This window comes from Neofelis nebulosa, chromosome 14 (assembly GCF_028018385.1).
Source record: "Neofelis nebulosa isolate mNeoNeb1 chromosome 14, mNeoNeb1.pri, whole genome shotgun sequence".
Taxonomy (NCBI): domain Eukaryota; kingdom Metazoa; phylum Chordata; class Mammalia; order Carnivora; family Felidae; genus Neofelis; species Neofelis nebulosa.
In genome coordinates, this window is record NC_080795.1 from 46,401,977 (window position 1) to 46,415,729 (window position 13,753).

A 13,753-nucleotide genomic window follows, 5' to 3' on the forward strand; every position below is an offset into this window, starting at 1 on the left:
CAGAGGAGGGGTCCCGAGGGCCGCTTTCCCGAACTCCTCCTCCGCAGTTCTGTCTTGACGGCTGTTCCCGGGAACCAGCGCCACAACTGCCATTCTCCCCCTCCTACAGCCCCCGCTGTCTCCGCCTCCTCCTCCCACTCCTTCCTCCCGCCCCCGGCCCACCCAGCCCCGCCCCGCTCCGCTCCGGCGCGCTGCCCGCGTGCCCTGCGTCATGGCGTCACGCCCACCGGGCCCGCCGCGGGCGGCTCTGGGACGCTGTCGTTAGCTCCGGCGCGTTGGCCGCGGCTGGTCTCGGCGCGCCCCGCCGGCGACCGGGTGGCCGGGAGGGCAGCCCCTCGCTTGTCCTCTACGCGGGCCAGTCAGCCGTCCTTTCTGCCCCTCGGCCCGCAGCACTTCGCCCTTAGCGGGGCAGGTGTCTCCTAAGAGAATGGGTGGGGTGGCCGGATCTGCCCCCTAGGTGATGGGGGATGCTGGACTCGAGGACCCTGGCTTTTTGGTGTTTCGCACGCCATAAATTATTCGTTTCTTTGTGTTCTCACGGTTCACCTGCTAGATTGGCGACCCCAGGGAAAGCAAGGCCGGGATGTTGCTGCAAGTTTCTGCCGCTCCCCCAGTGAAATGTTTTCCCCTCCTGTGGCTGCGCCCCCACCCACTCGTTCTTACAGTTTTAAGCAAGGGCTGCTAGCAACAGCGCTTAGCTCAATGTGAGGGTGCAGAGAATATCTGCCACCCTCCTCTTCCCTTCCCCCCATCACTTAATTTCACAAAGTCGCTTAAGTATTCAGAATTCATACTTCAGTACTTACTGATACATTCTGAATTACTTTAATCCAGCTTTATCTGTTCCATCCCCTCTTATCCTTTAAGCCAGTCATGCCCCCTTTAAATTTTTTAACCTGCACATGATTTAATATCAGTTCTTTTTAGTTGAATAAACATTCATTGCAGACCTGGTCCATTCCCTCATAGTTGATTTCTCTACAAGATTCCTTGGCATATTGAGAAATGGAATGTTGTGGATGCTGGACAGAACGTCCATTTGCCATCTGTTACTTAACAAAATATATCACCCTATCTATTCTTGTTTTAGTGTGTCTGTCCAATTTAAATTAGAAACAAACCAAGGAGCCATGGTGTTTCAGACGGTACTTGGTAGCTTTGGTAACCCAGTAAATGTTTACCAATTAGAAAACTAAACAAGCAAGGCAGTTAAGCCCAAGTATTTTTTTTTTTTACCACAAATCTTAAAAGAAGTAATGATGAATATGTTTATTTTCATTTATTGGAAGTTTTAAAGCTGTTTTATACTCCTTGAAGGCTGCCTACCATTTAATCAATAGGATACTTTGTACAAGTAGTACCAGAATAGTAGGTTAAATGGATTTATGGAACAGTATTCATACATAATATAATCCTTGAGAATGTATCAACATGTTGAACATTTAAGAACAGATAGGGCAATGGCTTGAAAGGAGGTTTTGAGTAAAAAGGCTGTGCAAAGTGGAAATGGTCTTGTACTCTGTACATTGTCATATTTTCCAGAGGTGCCTTTTCCTGCTTGTCTTCTTGAAAGCTGGAGGGATTTCCTACTCTTCACTAAGGCAACATAGATATATTAAAAAACAAATATTTATTGAACATCTCCACTTGAATCCCCATGGGTACCTCAAACTCAGCCTGTCCAAGACAAAATTTCTCTTTTCCTCTAAACTTGTGTCTCTCATTCACCCAGGCCCAAGCCAGAAATCGAGGATTCTTACCAAGCACCCTCCTTTCAGTCACTTCCAATTCATAATTAACCATCCCTGTTAAACATTCCTGCACTCTCCCTTCTATACTCTCCTTCGGCCTTTAGGGCAGTGATTTCTACTTTGCACATCAGAATCCCCTGAGGAGCTTTAAAAAAATCCTGATGCCCAGGCTGCCTCTGCCAATTAAGTTAGTATCTCTGAGGATGGCACTCAAGCATCAGGATATTTTTTTTTAACTCTCCAGGTGATTCTAGTGGTTGAAAACTATTGCTAGAGCCTCATCATTATTCACCAGATTACTGCAAAGGCATAATAATTGGCCCTAGGTGCCTTGAATTTTGGCGGCATTGTCCCTTCTTTCCCTACTGTCTTCTAATTCATTCAAAATCAATTCAATCAATATTTATTGAGTGCCTAGTATGGGGGGGGGTCCCAATATAGCAATGAAAAAGATAGCCCTTGTATCTGGTCTCATAGTCTGGGGGGAGTGGGGTGGCACAGTTGGGGGGAGGAAGAAAAAAAAAACAAAGAAATAAAGGAAAGGAAATAAATTTACCCGTGTACCATATAGAAACCAGGAAGGCTGTTACCTTAGTTTGGTGTCTCCAACTAAAGTCTACTCCTCTGACATTTGAGCTGGGTTCTACAAGACAAGAGGAGGCAAACAAGTTAAGGGATGGGAAAGGTAGAGGAAACAGTAGGTGCAAAGGTCCTAGCCAAAGTCGCCAAGTTTAAGGCAGCTAGAGACTGAAGCATAATCAGGATGAGGGAGTAGAACATGGAGTTAAAGAGGCAGGAGGAAGCCAATTATGTAAGACATTTTGAGGTCATCATAAGGAGAATTCTAAATGGTTGGTATGATATATGATTAGACACAATAGATTTTCAAGTGGAGAAACACCTGATTTACCTCTGAAAAGGATCATTCTGGTTGCTCTGGGGACCACATTGTGGCAGAGCAAGACTGGAAGCAGGGAGACCAATTAGGAGGCTACTTCAAGAATCTAGGAAAGAAATCATAGTTCTTTGAACCAAGGTGGAGACGAAAGAGAATGGTTCCAGTATTTGTTTAGAGGCAGAATTGGTAAGACTTGCTTAGAATGGAGTGAAAGCAGGGATGAGAGGAAGAGAACAGGGTTACAATAACAGCTGCTTTTTACTGAATACATGTTACCTGACAGGCATTGTTCTAAGTGGTTTATAAGTATTCAGCCATTTAATAATCATAAGAGTCCCAAAAGATAGGTGCTATTCTTTTTTTAAAAAATTTTGTAATGTTTATTTATATTTGAGAGACAGAGAGAACAGGGGAGGGGCACAGAGAGACAGAGACAGAATCTGAAGCAGGCTCCAGGCTCTGAGCTGTCAGCACAGAGCCTGACACAGGGCTCAAACTCACCAGCCAGGAGACAGTGACTTGAGCTGAAGTCAGATGCTTAATGGACTGAGCCACCCAGGCACCCCAAAAGATAGGTGCTATTCTTATCCCATTAACAAATTAGTATCTGAGGCTTGAGGGTAAGTAATTTGCTCAAAGTTACATAGCTGGTAAGCAGCAGAACTGGGATTTGGACCATGCAGGCAAGTTAGTCTGACTCTAGAATTCATATTCTTTTTCTACCCCAACCATAGCCCCCTCCATTGGTGTCACAGTCAAAGTGAAATTTTCATCCACATTAAACTACTTAGGGTACCATAAATCCTTTCTCCTTCCTCCACTTCTCTCCTCCTTCTTCTTTCCTCCCTCTCTGTTACACATGAGCATTTACTTTTCTTTGCACGTGCTGTCTACTATACCTAGAATGCCCTCTCCCCTCTCCTTCCCTTCCTGGCTCAATGTAGCAACTTTTGCTGGTCCTTACAGGCTACGTCAGGCCCACCTTTATGGCTCCATAGCAACCCTGTGCTTACCTCCATAATTTTCTATGTAAAGTGCTTCATCCTGGGCGCCTGGGTGGCGCAGTCGGTTAAGCGGCCGACTTCAGCCAGGTCACGATCTCGCGTCTGTGAGTTCGAGCCCCGCGTCGGGCTCTGTGCTGACAGCTCGGAGCCTGGAGCCTGTTTCCAATTCTGTGTCTCCCTCTCTCTCTGCCCCTCCCCCGTTCATGCTCTGTCTCTCTCTGTCCCAAAAATAAATAAAAAAAAAAAAAAAACATTGAAAAAAAAAAAAAAAATAAAGTGCTTCATCCTTATTTGTAGGTCTTTCCCACTAAACTTTGAAGGCAGGTAACTTTAATGCCCAATACATAAGACAGAGAGCAAGGAGGTTTTCTCTGGTCATTGGGAGACACAAATGTGGTAATGCATTGTCCTTGCCTTCAAGAAGCTTGTAAACTTGACAAGGAAACAGACACATAGAAAATCACTCTAATACAAGGACCAAAGGTATCATAGAAACATGTTATAGGACAGGACATTGGAGGCAAGAAAGTTGGCTTGAAGGTTCTGCTGGGGGAAAAAAAATGCAACCAGAAACGGAATCTTGGGGGCTTTATTCTCCACCATCATTTAATATGGCTTGGGGAGGCAGCCTCGGGACCTCATCCAGATAGACTTGGGAGATTCTTGGTTGCCACAGTTGATTCACTGGAATGTGCTACTTCCTGACTTCTCACTTTTACCTGTCCCTATGTGAATAAGTGTATTGATCTCCAGTTTGTTCAATTCCCTTTCTGGCAAGGTCAGAAATTTCTTCTTATGCAAGTCCCTCCTTTTTCTCATGTGTGAGGCTTCAGAACTTGGGTTCTAGCTGTGGGACCTTGGAAAAGTTACTGAACTCCTATGACCCACAGTGTTGGGCCCAGTGTATACACTGGGGTGTACCACAAGGGGTGTCACTGACATAGACCACACTGTGGTCATAGATCACACATGGATGCGCTTCATAGTAGCCCTCCTCAACATGTCCCATCATGAAATAGGGGGAAAATAGTACCTACCCCATTGGGTTGTTCTCAGAACTAAATGAGTAAATGTAGATACGGCACTTAAGCTTGGCATGTAGTAAATCATCAGTAAATGTTAGCTGCTATTACAAGGTAAAGGGAAGCCAGCTAGAGTGGGAATTAATCCAGCTAGGATTTTAAAAGTGGGGTCATCTGTGTCCCTGCTTGGGTGGTTCTCTTCATTGTTAGGACCATAGAGGGAATCTGGAGAGGAAAGCACTTTTCTCTTCCAAATTGAGGACCTAGGACCCTCAGGGGAAAAACCCTTCAGGTGGCTGAAAGCTGAGTTGCTCTGATCCACCAATTCCTCCTGCCCCATCTGTCGCTCACCACCTTCCACACGGAAATGGCACCATATACTCCCCAAAGCCAGCCCAAGCCACTCTTTCTTGTGGAAAGATTAGACTCCCTGAAGGGCTATGAATCAGCCTTTAGGGTGGTATTTCTCAAAGTGTAGGCTAGAACCATCATTGCTAGAATCACATGGAGCACCTGTTAAGATAAATTCCTGGGTTCCATCTCAGACTTACAGAATCATTATCTGTGAGATGGTAGTCCTGGAATCTAGTTTTTAACAAGCTCTCCGGGTAATTCATACTACATGTTTGAGAACTACAGCTTAAGTGCTTCAGCCATTATGACAATATCCCAGCTTCAAGCAGTTTTCTTTCACAAGATCTCTCATTAGGCTCCTTAGGAGGGAGGGTATCTCATTCCTCTTCAGGGGACCCATCCAGTTGTCTATAATCTGGTTCATTCTCCCTTCCACCCATTATCAGAAATGGTATCTCCTTTAACCTTCTCTTGGTAGAGACTGGAGCCTCAGGCCACCATTACCCATTGTTTATTCCAGTCTTTCTTAATTACCTTCCCTATTTGACTGATTCATGAGTTACCCTACTCTGAGCTGGTGACCTGGGCTAGAAACCCCCAGAACCCCTTATAACTAGAGCTGGTTAGACTCACTTTATGTTGGACAGGGTACGTTTGGCTGACTAGGTCCAAAGTGATGTGTTGCACTAGAAGCAGGATATCAGTGGGTGATGAGCAAGGACTTAGAATGACCATATGTCCCAGTTTGCTCAGGAGATCCCTGGCTTATACCTGTTTTGGGGGCTTAATTATTAATGGTACCCCTTTCACTCTCAAAGAGTCCTGGGTTAAACAAATTGTCGTCATCCTGATAACGAGCCTCATGTCAAGACCAACAGTTGTAATGCTTTAGCCCTTGGATTGTGCCTAGACCACCCCCTTCCTACTCTCCCAGCCACCAATTCAATGGCATGGTTCCTTCTTCTCAGATTTCCTTAATGAATTTACTTTGGTGTAATACTTTGGACTTACATTAAGGGATTTATAAGAAAGCACCGTGAAAATTGTTGCTATATTTACTCTCTCTGACTGTATCTGAAGAATGGTTTTTTTTTTTGGTTTTAGCACCTGGAATAGCTGTGTTTCCCCTGTTTATTATCCCCATTTGTTTTGTCTTCTGGATACCTAATGGAACTGACAGTATTTCTCTTGGCCATGAGGAAGCTTAGACCTATGTATGTGGCCTCCTTCTGGTCTGTATATGGATTAAACAGAATGCACTTTACAAGCTTAACTTACTCTTTTTTTTTAATTTTTAAAATTTTATTTTAGAGAGAGAGAGCATGAGGGGAGAGGGACAGAGGGAGAGAGAGAGAGAGAGAGAGAAAGAATCTTAAGCAGGCTCCACACTCAGCATGAAGCCTGAGGTGGGGCTCAATCCCATGACCCTGGGATCATGACCTGAACCGAAACCAAGAGTCAGATGCTCAACCAACTGAGCCACCCAGACACCTCATACTTAACTTACTCTTGACTTGAGTCCTCTGTTTCCATTTCTTCACTAACTTGAGATTTAATTTCTCTGGTGCTACATTATATGTATCTGTAACCCATCTTTTATCCTTTTTGAAACAAGGCAGGTATAAATGTTTATGAACACAATCTCACAAACAAACTGGTACTAATTGCTAGTTATATAACTGAAAGAGATTATTTTAAAATGTATACAATGAATAATTTCCTCACTTCAAAACATAGCATTAACAAAATGAATAGCATTTTAAGTAATGCTGGATTTAGCATTATTCAACTGCATTCTTATCTAGCAAGTGAAAGATTCAAACGAAAGCAAATGAACCAAAGATTAGATTAATTTTCAAGCTGAAATATTTTTAGATATGACCCAGAACCTTATACAAATAATGTAATGAGGAACACTCACTACAGAAACCGCATAGCCCAATTAGACTCTATTCAGGGGTGTTTACCTTCGTAATGAAATTCTCTGCTGTTGGACATGAAGAAAGGGAGAGGAAGGGGCAGGTCAGGGAATCAGATTTGAGAATGTACATTCCAGATAATAATGATCCATGAAGAGGAGGCTTTGGCCAGAAGTGTGTGGCCTGTAACAGTCTCCAGACAATTATTCTTACTGCTGGCCTCGATAATATTGCAGGAGTTGGGACAGGGAGCCATATAACATAAAACCACATAAAGAAATTCACCTTAATGAAATTACTGAGAAATACATTTTTTCCAACTAGTTTATTTGGGAGATTGTGCTGAATTTACAAGACTTAAAGTTATGTGGATAGTATGGATAGTACACTGTATTATTTTGTGGATAAATTAGGCATCTAGTTAAATGTGCTTCAAAAAAATTTCGCCCCAAGTTTATGGAAAGCGTGCTAAATATAGTGGTTTCTGCCCCTTATCAGCATAAATATACCTATTTATCTTTCTTTAATTACAAAAATTTGCAGAGAATATGGGAACCTGTGTAACTCCTAAAAGAACAAATGTTAACATTTTCTCATATTTGTATTCCTTTTCAAAGCAAAAGAAATGAAACATTATAGCATTGAAGCCTCCTTTGTTACTCCTCCCAGCGCCCCCCCCCCCCCCTCCATTTCTCTCCTCCCAAGGTAACTGTTATCCTAAAAGTTTTACCCTTCTGGCTCACATTGTTATCCTTTTATGATATAAGTGCATATTCACAAATAACATATTCTGTTGTTTTATGTTCTAAATATAGTTTTTGCTAAACAACATTTTTACGTAAATGATATTGTACCAAACGTATCATTCTACCTGCCTTCTTTTTTTTTTTTCCTAATCAACATTGTTTTCAAGATCTACCCATGTTGATACATGGAAATCTATCTTATTCATTTTAGCTGCTTAAGAAATGAGTTTTCTTATACATGTCTCTTTTTGCACATATGGGAGACTTTCTCTAGAGTATATACCTAGAAGCAAAATTACTGAAGACACTCTTTTGAAACTTGAAAAATACTAGATACTGTCTTGTGGCTGTCCTCTGCTCTGATTATACCTGTAGGTATTAATAGTTAGTGGGTGAAAAAAGTAGGCATGTGTATTTGAATTCTCAGGGCTCTTCCCGTAAAAGTTCTAAAATTATTAATACAGGGAGATGAATGCCCATAAATCAACGTTCCTATATGTCTATTCCCTCATCTTTATAATGAGGGTAATAAAAGTACCTCCTTCTTAGAATTTCTGTGAGAATTAAATGAAGGAATAAGTCTAAAGCATTCAGCACCTGGCACTTAGTAATAGCTCAGTAAATATTAGCAATTATCAATAGTGTTATTTTAAGATGAGTGGATACTGGATTCAGTGGCTTTTATTTGAAGATAGTCTGTCACAGACAGAATTTTAAGGAAGAAAGAAAGTGTTATCCCCCCTGCAATATCATTTTTGAAAGTTTTATCTTTACGTTTTCCTTTTCCTTTCAAATTGTGTTTAGTATTTTTGGCAGAATATAGCACTGAAACAGTAAGAAGATCCAAGACATTTAAGCAGGGAGAAAACAGTAGGAAAGGTGACTAAGTATAAACTAACCCCTGCTGGCCGTGGACAGCCTGTTTTTTGCAGGTGCCATCCTCCCACTTTTTTTGCCTTCCCTTCTGTTCAATGGTATTGTCAGGAAACTCATCAGCAATTAACAAAAGCAATTCTGTTTCTAGGGTGGTTTCAATTTAAAAAATCCCATCTACCTTTGCCAGGGGAATCCCATCAGAAATGTCAGGAGAAGAGGTATTTAAAAGTTAACTTCCTGGCAAATGTGGTCAGAATCCAAAATGACTGATTAAAAGTCTGTGTGATGTCAAAAGGCGGACGAGAAATGACATGTAATACCTTGAATACATCAGCTGATATTTGGGGTTAGAGGGAAGAATTTGTTACCGTACCCAAACGGATACTTGGGAGTTTTCAAAACAACAACAACAAACCCCCCAAAACAAAACTATCACAAGTTTGGAGCTAAAATAACTATGCTGAGCCAACATTCCTATCAGTGATCAAAGAGAAAAAGATTTTAAAATAGTTGAATAACGAAGCAAAGGAGAAATATATCCGAAGCGTCAGGACTAGCAATCTGTATTCAATTTCAAATTGCTTCTGGGAGTTTTATATCCTGTGATAAAATCAAAACTTTTAAATAATATATCACAAGGACATGAGGGGAAAACTGAATAATTACTACAATGCTGTGATTTTGAGATGGTGTTGTTCAAATAAAGATTCCCTCACACTAAAATTGTATTATAATTTATTTTTACCAAGAAGAGGAAGATGCCCACGGGTGTCTGGGTGGCTCAGTCGGTTAAGAGCCTGACTCTTGGGGCGCCTGGGTGGCGCAGTCGGTTAAGCGTCCGACTTCAACCAGGTCACGATCTCGCGGTCCGTGAGTTCGAGCCCCGCGTCAGGCTCTGGGTTGATGGCTCGGAGCCTGGAGCCTGTTTCCGATTCTGTGTCTCCCTCTCTCTCTGCCCCTTCCCCGTTCATGCTCTGTCTCTCTCTGTCCCAAAAATAAATAAAAAACGTTGAAAAAAAAAATTTAAAAAAAAAAAAGAGCCTGACTCTTGATTTTGGCTCAGGTCATGATCTCATGGTTCATGGGATCAAGCCCCGTATTAAGCTCTGTGCTGACAGCACAGAGCCTGCTTGGGATTCTTTATCTCCTCCTCCCTCTGTGCCCCTCTGCCACTGGTGCTCCCCCTTTCTCTCTCAAAATAATTAAACATTAAAAAAAATAACAAGAGGAGGGCTTCCAATCCAGATTTTGTACACTGTTGGTTCCATACATCACAGGAGCTATTTTAAATGATCTTCTCAGTGTTTCAGTGTTGAATAGAAGAGGAAATAATTTCATAGCAAGCATTCGAGGATTTAGAAACAATACTTGAGACATTCTATTTTCAGAAGTACAAATCTGCAACGCAATCAAATTCAAGGAGTGATGACTAACGTAAATGGTCAATTGCAAGGAGGTAATTCTTTTGTTTCCACTTTAATATTTTACTGATTTATAGACCCAATAGGAACACGTGTAGAGTTTTTGTTTTTCTTTCTTTATTTATTTTTTTTTTTAATTTTTTTTTTTCAACATTTTTAATTTATTTTTGGGACAGAGAGAGACAGAGCATGAACGGGGGAGGGGCAGAGAGAGAGGGAGACACAGAATCGGAAACAGGCTCCAGGCTCCGAGCCATCAGCCCAGAGCCTGACGCGGGGCTCGAACTCACGGACCGCGAGATCGTGACCTGGCTGAAGTCGGACGCTTAACCGACTGCGCCACCCAGGCGCCCCTGTTTTTCTTTAAAATGAACAATGGATTCCCCTGAAATATTACATTTAGAAGACGTATGTAGGAAGTCTGGAGGAGAGAGGAAGTTCCTTTCATTTTCTTCTCCTTCCAGTGCCTACGCCAACCTCACTCCCATCTAACAATAAGTACTGTTTTCTCTTAATTAGGCTTCTAATGTAACTTTGCATTAATTTTTCACAAGTGAAAAATTAAGAATTTGCAACCTGAGAAACCTAAGTATATGTGTATATGTATTTGCATAATGTCATAAAAAATTAAAACAAATAAAATAGAACCTTATAATGTGACATTTCAGTAAGAGATGATAAGAAAATTAATTCAAAAGATTCATCTTTCAAAAAGAAAATCCTAGAAAAGAAAATATGTTTGTTGTTAAAGGCAGAGTACTTAAAACTGAAGGGTCTTAGCAGAGGGTTTGATTTTCGGGTCTTCCAAAGAAGCAAACCCGCAGTCATTCTGGATCTTGACTTCCTGTATTGTATCTGCTAATCTGTCCCTCTGTTTGACCTGACCAGTTCCATGGTCTTTGATTCTTGTCAGACTGTCACCTCTAGGCCTTTTCCTCTCAGTGACCTCTGGACAAGATACATGTACCTAGGAATTTCATTCTAGTTTTCTGCCCTCAGCAGCTTCAAATCTCCAGCCTGTCTCCTGGGTCCTTGAGCCCAGTATTTACCAGATCTCTGCTTCATCCTACAGCACAGAATATAGAACATAACTAACTGATAGATTTTCCGATCATTGTTATCAACCCCAATATTGCAGAAAATATCTGCGGATGTTTATGATGGTTTATATCCAAGTATTTACATATGATGATATACAGAGAAAAATTAGGATAGCCCACATGTACTTTTTAAATTTTTTATTTTATTTTTTCTCTGAGCACTCTGGTTTTCCCAAAGAGTCTACCTCCGGATAGGGAGGCTCTGCATCTAAAAATACGTGTTGGGCCTCTTGGCGGTGCAGCATGGCTTGTGCTGGGGACGCAGGACCCAGTGGGGCAGCGGGAACTCGATCTTGGAGTCCCGGAACTGCTGGGCTGAGGGTTGGTGGCACTTGCTGGGTGCGATCTCCTCCACCTTCGTGACCTGGATCGAGTGAGCCCGGCGCGGTGTGGAGCGCCCGCCCGTGTCTCAGTAGCGCTGGGTGACAGCGCCTGCCGCGGTCGGGTCCCGGTACTGCCGGTACAGATTGTGGGCGCCCCTGCGGGAGTCAGAGCACAGCCAGGTGCTGAAGTCCCTCACCCTCAAGGGGGATTTCTCCAACACCTGTCCACAGTGGACGATTTCCCCCAAGACTTCTTCATCTTCTTCAGCTGAGACACAAAACACCAGAAGTGGAACTTAGCGACAACATGATTAGGTGCAAAGATTCATAAGCGATAGAGGGGCGGAGTATGGCATTTGGGGGTGGGCAGGAGGCACCCCACCACCTTGTAGTCTCACAGCGTGCCCCAGGCCTTCAGGGTGCTCTCTTCGCTCGTGCCGCCAAGCAAGAAAAGACTAGGATAGTTCATAATTTTAATGCACATAACACATGTCAACCATGTCTTCAATTTCCTTCCCTCTCTCCTCCTTTAAAAAAATTCTGGGGTGTCTGGGGGGCTCAGCCGGTTAAGCATCTGACTTCGGCTCAGGTCATGATCTCACCATTTGTGGGTTTGAGCCCTGCCTGGGGCTCTGTGCTGACAGCCTAGAGTCTGGAGCCTGCTTTGGATTGTGTCTCCCTCTCTCTGCCTCCCCCACTTGCTCTTTCTCTCAAAAACAAACATTAAAAATTTTTTTTAAAAATGCACTTATTTATTTATTTTGAGAGAGAGAGCATGAGCACAAGTGGGAGATGGGCAGAGAGAGAGAGAGAGAGAGAGAGAATCCCAAACAGGCTTCATGCTGTCAGTGCAGAACCCAATTCAGGGGTCAGTTTCATGAACCATGAGATCATGAGCTGAGCCAAAACCAAGAATCTAACATTCAACCAACTGAGCCACCCAGACTCCCTACATTGGTGTTGTAAAGGGGCTCATTGCTGAAAGAATAAAATCATACCATTTGCAGCAACATGGATGGAACTGGAAGGTATTATGCTGAGTGAAATAAGTCAGTCAGAGAAAAACAGATATCATATGTTTTCACTCATATGTGGATGTTGAGAAACTTAACAGAAGACCGTGGAGGAAGGGAAGGTGAAAAAAATAGTTACAGAGAGGGAGGGAGACAAACCACAAGAGACTCTTAAATACACAGAACAATCTCAGGGTTGATGGTCAGGGTGAGAGGGGAAAATGGGTGATGGGCATTGAGGAGGGCACTTGTTGGGATGAGCACTGGGTGTAGTATGTAAGTGATGAACCACGGGAATCTATCCCAGAAACCAAGAGCACACTTTACACACTGTATGTTAGCCAATTTGACAATAAATTACATTAAAAAAATAAACAAACAAACAATAAATAAAGGGGCTCATTGCCTAAAGCCCTCAGAAGGGCTTGACCTTGACCGTCTATTGCTGCTTTCAGTTGGTCTTCATCTTCAACCCCATGTCCAGCCTGGCTTCCATCACCCTTGCAGGCATACTGGACTCTCTTACCCCTTTTCCATCCCGCTCTCTCAGTCACACCAATTCCAATCTGTCTGCTTTTCTATTTCTTGTTTCTGAACTTCAGAAAAATGCATGCCAGCTAATCTCAAATTAGCAACCCCATTATTCATTTCTTGTTGATTTCGAACAGCTATTCCCAGTATTCCCCATTCTTCTAAGTTCCTAATGTCCACTCTCTTTCCTTCATCTTATTCGACAAATACAAATTGAGAATCAACAATATGCCACGCTTGCTATGCTAGGTGATGGGCATTACCGTAGGGGCCCAAAAAATCCCTGCTTTGACAGATCTTACCATCTAGTGAGGGAAACGAAGGTAACTTTCCACCTTTCTGCTTTGCTAGAAACATCCAGGTCTTTTGGGAAACATCAGCCTCTTCACCCATCCTTTCTCTATGTCATCTCTCTCTGCTTCTTTGTCTCTAGTTCCCCTCCTATCTCAGAGGAAAAGCCAATCTTATTTACTTTCCCATATGAGCTCTTGAATTCATTCCCTTCTCCCCTCCTCCAACACCTTACTTCCTTATGGTTCTTAATACTTTTCATTCTGAAACAAATGATATTATTTTAAACCCTTGAAATAGTCTGTATTAAATACAAAGCTATATTTTTACTTTCTTTGATGAAAGAAATGCTGAGTACATTTGTTAATATCTTCAAATTCAGAACTGGCAGAGTTTCTTTGAATGCTATCTTTTTTTTTTTTTTTCTTTTTGAAATCTTCTTGAAATAATCAGCATAAGAGCCAGTGGATTAGCATTTTTGGATCTGGTCTAAACATTCTAATG

At 42.4% G+C, this 13,753-nt stretch overlaps 1 long non-coding RNA gene and 1 pseudogene across 1 annotated transcript; one reads left to right on the top strand and one right to left on the bottom strand.

Moving 5' to 3' along the window:
* Positions 1–2,641: 2,641 nt before the first annotated feature.
* On the top strand, positions 2,642–6,302 carry LOC131495093 (uncharacterized). The gene is made up of 2 exons (XR_009253752.1): positions 2,642–2,835; positions 6,134–6,302. It is a non-coding gene; the product is annotated as an uncharacterized LOC131495093 (long non-coding RNA).
* A 4,997-nt stretch (positions 6,303–11,299) lies between these two features.
* Positions 11,300–13,351, bottom strand: LOC131494530 (large ribosomal subunit protein eL20-like; annotated as a pseudogene).
* Between the last annotated feature and the right edge of the window lie 402 nt (positions 13,352–13,753).